Source organism: Petaurus breviceps, unplaced genomic scaffold, assembly GCF_028583685.1.
Source record: "Petaurus breviceps papuanus isolate PSGF00001 unplaced genomic scaffold, PetGlider_PUasm1.0 207, whole genome shotgun sequence".
In the NCBI taxonomy this organism is placed as follows: domain Eukaryota; kingdom Metazoa; phylum Chordata; class Mammalia; order Diprotodontia; family Petauridae; genus Petaurus; species Petaurus breviceps.
Window position 1 is genome coordinate 25,132,269 of NW_027185850.1, and position 9,137 is coordinate 25,141,405.

Genomic DNA, 9,137 nt, shown 5'->3' on the forward strand with positions numbered 1-9,137 from the left:
ACTACTGCTACTTTCTTTCCCCTTCATGTAAGTGTGGTTTTTTTTTTTAATTGTTAGCCTCAGAGTTTCAGGGAAAAACATAAGAAAACACAATGATGCCAATGTTGGGTATAAAAATATTCTTCTGCTTTTCTAACAAGCTTCATTAAAAGGGTTGTTAATGCAGCCAATAGCAGATATATGAGCTTGGAGAGATGATTGAAACACCATCATATGCTGTACTAATCTCCCAGGAGTTTAGTTATGATGTTGGAAATTGAGGGGAAAGGCTCAATGGACTTTACAAAGTATCTATTTACCATGCCAAATTGCAATATGAAAACATTCTTCGCAATGCTTTGGAAAGCCTTTTGGGTTTAGATAGTTTTCCAAATACATGGCTCCCTTTCACCTGTCAACAGATTCCACAACTGCAATGCATTTCTTCTCAAATCCTCAAAGTGTATGCAACTTATAAATCTGCTGAGAAATGTAATTTTTTTTACTCTCAAAAGCTTGATGATTTCAAGACAAGCTGGCCAAAAGATGTCTTGCTAATCTCCTATTGATACTTGCATGTAAAATAAAGTTTTGTCAAACTTTTTAATGCAGTATAAACCTATATGAAAAGGGTAATGAAATCTGATATGACCCAGCACCTTGTTTTTAATATTCACTCAAGCATCAATTCTGTACAATGCTACCTCATCTATAAAATGAGGGAATGAACTAAATGATCTCCAAGACCTCTTACATCCCCCAAATCTTACAATTTGACAATTTCTCTGCCTTTGGCATATTGCTAAGCTCCCAGTTGCCAGGTGATGCTGTAAGTCTGTAAGACAGTTCCTAAGCTCTTTACAAGTAAGCTCAAATGCTCTAAAATAGGTTAGAGGCCTCATTGAGGTTGTCATTTAATTTTATCTTTTTAATCTTTAATAAAAACAACACGGTTGACAGAATTTAGATGTTCTTTAGCAACAGCTAGAAATGGAGATGACATTTTTTTTTTATCCCTAACAGAGCCACTTGGGAACTTTATAAAACCAGCCAACCAATCAACCTTGAAGCAGAATTTGAGAATGTGCCCCATAAAAATGGTTTGTGAATGTTACAGAATATCAAAATTAATGGGGTTTATCTAGATAATAAGAGTCATAGTGTCAGGTCCTTCCTCATCTCTGCCTCCTGGCTCCTCCATTTTCCTTCAATTCTCAACTTGTACCAAATGCTTTCCCCAGTTCTCTTTAATCTTTGTGATTAAGAGATAACTTAATTGAGGTAGCCAGGTAGGGTTGTGAATAAAGTGCTGAACCTGGAATCAGGAAGACCTGAGTTCAAATATAGTCATTTCTTAGCTATGTTGAGTCACTCAGGGTGAGAAGATGACCATCAACAGGACAGTGGCCCATGTACTGGCCAGAAACTGGGAAGCTTGAGTGAGTTGCTCAGACAGTACATAGCTGAGGGGAAGATGAAATATGCCTGGTCAGCAGTCCTGCAGAATGGTTCATGCTTTGTTGTTTTAAGTAGCAACTCCCTGGAGAATATCATAGGAGTGAGTTATTGCAACGCAGTGTATTTTGAACAGATGAGTGGTTTCCATTCAGTGCTGACACGCCGGAAATGGTTGGGGCTCAGAGAATCCTAGCTTTAGAGCTGGAGGAGATTGTAGAAACCAACTACTCCAACATCCTTTTTTACAGATGAAGAAACTGAGGCCCAAAGACGTTAAAGAACTGCCCCCAAGATTACATAGCCAGTAAGTAGCAGAACCAGAATTCAAGTCCACATCTTCTGCATGAGTACAGATGGGGTGGACCCATAGGCCATTAGTGCTTACTCTTTTGGGTTTCTGGGGTGACCTTTGTCCCCATTACCTGATGCCAGTTGCACTTATTGCCTCCAGGAGCAAATATAAAATGCTCTGTTTGGCATCCAGCCTTCTACAGGAAGCCTTCCCTAACCCCTCTTAATTCCACTGCCTTTGCTTCTTTTAATGATTTCTTATTTGTCCTACCTATAGCTTGCTTTTTCTATATTTGTTTGCATGTTGTCTCCTCCATTAGATTGCAAGTTTCCTGAGAGCAGGGATTGTCTTTTGTCTCTTTCTGTATTCCCAGCACGTAGCATAATGTCTAGCACATAGCAGGCACTTAATAAATGTTTACTTATTGATTAATCTTTTTCCTTGGGAAACTGAAGATGCAGGGAACATCTCTCCCAGCTGCTGGGTAACTGTCACTGCCAGTGGCATTTAGGGACTCCTCCTGAACTTCCAAGGTGGCTGTCAGGCTTGCAAAGTCCATCTTTTCATCATGATCACTGTTAAATCTCCTGTGCTCAGGGAAAGACACATAAGGTGGAGGAAACTATTTGGTCCCTGAAATTCAGTTTCAGACTCACCTCGAAAGCTTAGGTGCTTTTTGCTATGTATAAGTAGCTACCATAGGTATGTATGTGTGTGAGATGGGGAAGAGGGCCTTCCCTTCCCCCACGGGCAGTCCAAGGGAGAAGTTGAAAGCATATTGAAAGACAGGAAAACAAGACTGATAGACAGGAAAAGTGAGTGTGCCAGAGGATGTAGTCGATCCTTTTAAAGTCTACTAAGTGGGTCATTCTTCATGGCTCAGTGGCCAATCATTTTAGATGCAGCCCCCAGTTTCAGGTGCACACATAGAGACTAATTAGAAACCTCTGATTATACATGATCTTTATCAAAGGGCTCACTGGAAGGGACCAGGGTAAAGGTTCATCCCCTTCTCCATGGGATACTCCATGATGGATACTGCACCATGTTCCATGGAATGGCCACTGTTGCACTTGGTTAATTCAATTCAACAAATGTTTGCAAGGCACTATGGTAAGTGGTAGGGATATAAAGATTCCCCTTTCCCACACCCCAAATCCCTGCCTTCGAGGATACAAACATATAAACAGATAAGTCCATTTAAATTTATTTGAAGAGGAGAGCACCAAGAAATAGAATGGGTTTAGAGGGTATGGAGGTCAAGAAAAGCTTCATGAAGGAAATGGCCCCTGAGCTGAACTTTAAAAAAAAAAAAAGGTGAGTGAGGATACCGAAGTAGAAATGTGTGGGGAATAAGAAAAAAGTCGTGAAGTGCTTTGCCACCTTTAGGAGCTGTATAAATGATGGTTGTTGTCGCCATCATTGTTGTTGTGTTAGTTCAGGCATGAACTAACATGACAGCCCGTGGAAAGGTCCAGAAATGGGAGACAGAATGCCAAATTTGGGAAATAGCAAGTAGGTTTATTTGGCTGAACTTGAAAATGTATCAAGTGGAATAATGTGAAATAAGATGGGAGAGAACCAGATTGTGAAGGGATTTATATACTTAGATCAGGAATTTGTATTTTATGTTACAGGCAGTGGAAGATTGCCAAGGCCGGACCCATGTCTTAAGCTTGATTTTCTTGGCAGCTATGTGAAAGATGGGTTAGTCAAGGGAAAGACTAATGTAACACAGCCCAGGAGAGAGGTGATGGGGGCCTGAATGAGGGTGGTGGTTGGAAGAGAGGGAAGATATTGTGGAGGCATAAGTTTCTGCAGCTGATTGGGATGAGCATGGGCAATGAGAGGGCAAAGAAGGGGGAAGAGTCAGTGGTGAGTCCAGAAGGTTGTGAACCTGGGGGACTAGATGGGTGGTGGTGACCTCTGGAGGAATAAGAAAGTTTGGAGGGGGAAGATAATGAGTCTGTTTAAGATATCTATTAGATATTCTTGTGAAGTTGGTGGTATGGAACTGAAGTCTAGGGGGAGGACTGGGATTTGGGAGTCAGAGGATCCTATCTCAAGATCTGGAAGGGACCATGGAGTTCCAACTCCTCATTCCACAGAAGAGGAGACTGAGGCCAAGGTTGGTGAAGAGGTTGTCCAAGGTCCCAGAGTGAATAAAGGTCACAGATGAAATCTGAAGCTGGGTTCTCTGACTTTAGGGCTAGAGCTCACTATGCCACACTGCCTTCATGAGCCATCGGCATAGATAATTAAACCAGTAGGAGCTAACAAGATCACCTGGAAAAAGTGTGTAGAGAGAGAACACTCAGAATCCTAATTAAATATATACTGATTGAATATTACCTTGACTGAGAACTATTCTCAGATCTAGTGGAAAGACTACTCAGCTTGGGATGTTTGTGTTCTAATCCTGGATCCATTACTAACAATGTGGCCTTGAACAAGGGATGCCTTGTTCAGGACTAGATTAGATGGCTTCTTGGATCTTCTAATGCTACAATTCTGTGATTTTTTTAAAAAGTAATTTAACTTTCCTGGTTCTCAGTTTCCTTCTCTGTAAGATAATAATGACTTACACTTATACACTTGTTTAAGATTTATAAAAACCACTCTCCTTACAACTTGTAAGGCAGGCAGCACAATATTCTTAGCTCAACTTCACAGATGAGGAAACAGAAGCTTAAGAGAGAAAGTGACTTGTCCAAGATCATACCCAGCATCTGAGCTGGGATAGAAACCATGGACTCTTGATTCTTGGTTTAGGGCTTTTTTTCACTCCCTCATGGTATTTTAGAAAATCTAATGGGGGTGGCTAGGTGAATAGAGCACTGACCCTGGAGTCAGGAGGACCTGAGTTCAAATCCAGCCTCAGATGCTTGACACACTTACTAGCTATGTGACTTTGGGCAAGTCACTTAACCCCAGTTGCCCTCTAAAAAGCAAAAAAAAAAATCTAATGGCATCTATTCTGTGCATGGTTTATACTTTTCATAGAATTAGAAAATAAAATATGCTGAACTCTAAAATTAAGCTAAAACAATTGAATAATTATCTTAAAGTTCTAGAAAAAAAATTTAAGATTTGTTGTTTTTTTAATCATTTCAGTTGTGTCTGATTCTTCATGATTTCATCTGGGGTTTTCTTGGCAAAGCTACTGGAGGGGTTTGCCATTTCCTTCTCCAGCTCATTTTATAGATGCGGAAACTAGGGCAAACAGTGTGAAGTGACTTGCCCAGGGTCACATAACTAGTAAGTGTCTGAGACCAGATTTGAACTTAGGAGAGTAAGTCTAAGCCCAGCACTCTATCCATTGTACCACCCAACTGCTATAGTTGGTCCCAGAGGACAGAATCTATAGCAACCTTGCTAACATGAGAGCTAGGCACAGGTGGAATGGGCCACTTCCAGAGACAGTGACTTCTTCCTCTCGTTACAGTTATTCAAATGAAATCTGGGTGATAATATGCCAGATATGTTGTGGAGGTTTGTTTGGTTGGGGTTTTTTGTTTGTTTCTTTTTAGGTATGTTTCCTATATGGATGGCCCTGAGCTCTGAGTCTGTGATGATATTGAAATGCCGTTACTATAAACATAAAATACCATTTATAATTGTAAAGGTTCACGTGTAAGAGACTCATCCCATTGTACCCCCTACAGGACATACCTAACATTGCTCTTTTGATCACTCTTCCCCATCCCTCTGATCTTAAGTCTTGCCCTATCTACTGGTTCCTTCCCTGTTCTACATATTAACTAGCAGGTGTGACTGCAACAAAGTTGGATGAGCCACAAAGTTGCTTATTTTCTCATTTCCCACTTCTGTTAGGACCTTACCTTTCTCCTTTCACTAGGTGGTCCCAGAAATATGACTTTCTCTTGCTTTATCCCTCTTCCTCTCTTTCTCAAGTCAGACCTTGAAGAATTGTTTAAGGAGCTGAGTTCTGGAGACCTGACCCACTGGCCAGACTAGGGGCAAAATGCCATCATGGTCCGGGTGCACACACTGCAGGGAAATTATTTCATGTATCAGGGCTATATCTTTTTTTTTAAGATACACCAAAAGTTTTTTATTTTAAAATTGCTTCCCCATATTGTACTCAAACGTTAGCAGTTTGAGTAAATATATGGCATCTTTAAACATCTTTCTCCTTCATCCTTAAAAAACAAAGAACTCTTACCTATCCCTCCTACCATCTCTGCTGACTCTAGCACACATCTTACTTCCTTTTCTCATCTAAATTCCTTTAAAAAACCATTTATAGTAGGAGTTTCCATTTTTTCTCTTCTCATTCTCTCCAGTCTAGCTTCTGACCTTATCATTCAACCGAAATCATTCTCTCCAAAAACTTCTAACAATCTCTAATGGCCAAATCTAATGACTTTTTCTTTTCTCAATCCTCACCTTTCTTGACCTCTCGAAACCAATATGATACATATAATTGAACAAAAGTTTCTCATAATTTCCTTTATTTCCTCTCATTTGTTATTTCTTTTTTCATTTTTGAAATGATTTTATTTCTCTTTTTCTTTGTTTCTCCTTTTCTTTCTGTCTGCCTGTCACACACACACACACACACACACTAATTAGCTACTGGTTTCTTGTCTCTATTTTTATAGTCTTAAAAAAATCCTAGTTTTATTTATTAATTCACTGTTTTTTTATTTTCAAATTTATCTCTAGAATTTATGTTTTATGTTTGGGGGGGCAGGGTGTATTGCTTTGTTCCTTTGGGGTTTGTTGGTTTTTTTTTAATTGAATGCCTAATTTGTTGATCTCTTGTTTTTCTTTTTTGTTAATGATTGTATTTAGAGATGTGAATTTTCCCCTATGGTCTGCTTTGATTACATAAGGTAAGTTTTGGTTCTTTTCTCATTGTCTTCATTTCCTTTTATAAAATACATAGTTCTTAATTTTTTTTAACACACACAATTATATACACACAACAATATATATTATTCAGTTTACCTTTAAGGATGAATCCTTTCTTCAAATTACCCTTACTTATTATAATTGTGACCAATAATGGATGTGTTTGATATCTCTGCTCATCTGCATTTGTTTATGATAGTCTAATGCCCTAGTATGTAGTTAATTTTTATAAAGGTGCCATGCAAAGCTGATAAATATATATACTCTTTATGATTTCTATCCAGTTGTCACCAAAAGTTTGCTATCCACAGGAAATGGATGTATGATTTAATTGCTAAAGAGAACTTCTGGGGGCAGCTAGATGACACAGTGAATAGAGCACCGGCCCTGGAGTCAGGAGGACCTGAGTTCAAATCCAGCCTCAGACACTTAACACGAAAACTAGCTATGTGACCTTGGGCAAGTCACTTAACCCCAATTGCCCTCCAAAAAGCCAAAAAAAAAAAAAAGAGAGAGAGAGAATTTCTGGGTGAAGAAATTTCTTCTAGTACATCATCACATTCTTTGTAACCAATATTCTTAGAGAGTTGCTTTGAGCACTGAGAAGTTAAGTATTTGACCAGAATCTCATAGTCAATATGTGTTAGGGATGAGACTGAAGCTCAGGACTTCCTGGCTTTAACTCTCTCCTCTTTTTCTCTTTCTCCCTCCCTCTTTCCCTCTCTCTCCCTTTCTTTCCTCCTCTCCTATTCCACATTGCTTCTCATAGATAAATTATCCTAGCTTTTCTAAAATTCTATTCAGATCTCCAACATTTTCTTGTTGATCTTGTTGATAAATTTATCCAAATCTAAAAATATATGTTAAAGTCCTCAAAAAATATTTCTTTGCTCTCCATTTATCCCTGTGGTTAAGTTAGTTTTCCCTCTGGTGCTTAGGTGCTATGCTATACATTTAGTATTGATATTGCTTCATTATCCCTAGTGAACTTTAGTGCAGGCCCTCATCACCTTACTCCTTGATGCCTGCAGTAGCCTGCCGTTGGGTCTACCTATTTCAGGTTTCTCCCTACCCCAATCCATTCTCCACTCAGCCACTGAATGATTTTCCTGAAACTCAGAACTAAACATGTCACCTGCACTCAATAAGCTGTGGCTTCGTATTGACTCCAGGAGCTAATACAAAATGCTCTCTTGAGCATTATTCAAAGCCCTTCATGACCTAGCCCCCTCCTACCTTTCCAGTCTTCTGACACCTTACTTCCTGACATGGACTCTTTGATCCAATGACACCAGTGTCCTTGCTATTCCACGAGCAAGGGCTCTCGACTCTGGGCATTTTCTCTGGCTGTCCCCCACACCTGGGATGCTCTGCTCCAACTACTGATCTCCATTGCTTCCTTTTAAGTCCCAACTAAAATCCCGCCTTCTACAAGAAACCTTCCCTAACCCCTTTTAAGTCCAATGTTTTTCCTATTTTAATTATTTCCAGGGCGGCTAGGTGGTGCAGTGAATAGAGAACAGACCCCAGAGTCAGGAGGACCTCAGACACTTAACACTTACTAACCATGTGACCTTGGGCAAGTCACTTAATCCCAATTGCCCTGCCTTCCCCCTCCAAAAAGAAAAAAAAAGAATTATTTCCTCTTTAGCCTATAATATAGCTTGCTTTGTATATATTTGTTTGCATGTTGTCCTCCCCATTAGATTGTAGGCTCTCTGAGGGCAGTGACTGTCTTTTACCTCTTTTGGTATGCCTAACACTTAGCACAGTGCCTGGAACATAGTAGGTGCTTAATACACATTTATTTAAAAATTTAACTTTTTTTTTTTGGAGGGGGGAGGTCAGGGCAAGTTTTTGTGTTGTGTCTGAGGCCACATTTGAACCTGGGTCCTCCTGAATCCAGGGCTGGTGCTCTATTCACTGTGCCACCTAGCTGCCCCCCACATTTATTAAATTTAACTTAATTGGGTGGACAGGCAGGAAGAGAACAGGAGAGTAGCAATATATTTGATGTCTACATGGAAAATGGTTTTCTCTTTGAAATGCACCGTCAACATAATAATGCCAAGAACAATGGAGATAAAATGTGTATTTTTCAAGAACATAATTTAAGCCTATTATGGTTCTGTCTAGCCTTATTTCTATTATCATCAGTCCTGAATAGAACTGAGTATGACTATTTTTTAAATCATCTTTAGATGTTCACTAACTATTATTTCAATAAAATTTTCTAGAATTTTGCCAGGAATTGAAGTCACGTTTACTGATTTTTTTTTAAATCAGTTTTAAGCATGAACCCTAACTTCATGTTTAAAAAGTACTTTCTTCCTTTGTAAAGCAATCTGGGACATATTCCCTTGTCCAGCCTTTCAATAACTTTTGCCCTCTCGATGATCTTTCGAAGAAGTTACTCATCACTATTATTTCTCATCTCTATTCTAAATTTGTTGTAATTGGTTTCCTTAATTTCTCATATTTTTATAATATATTATTCTTTTATATAATATATAATAATATAATATATTAT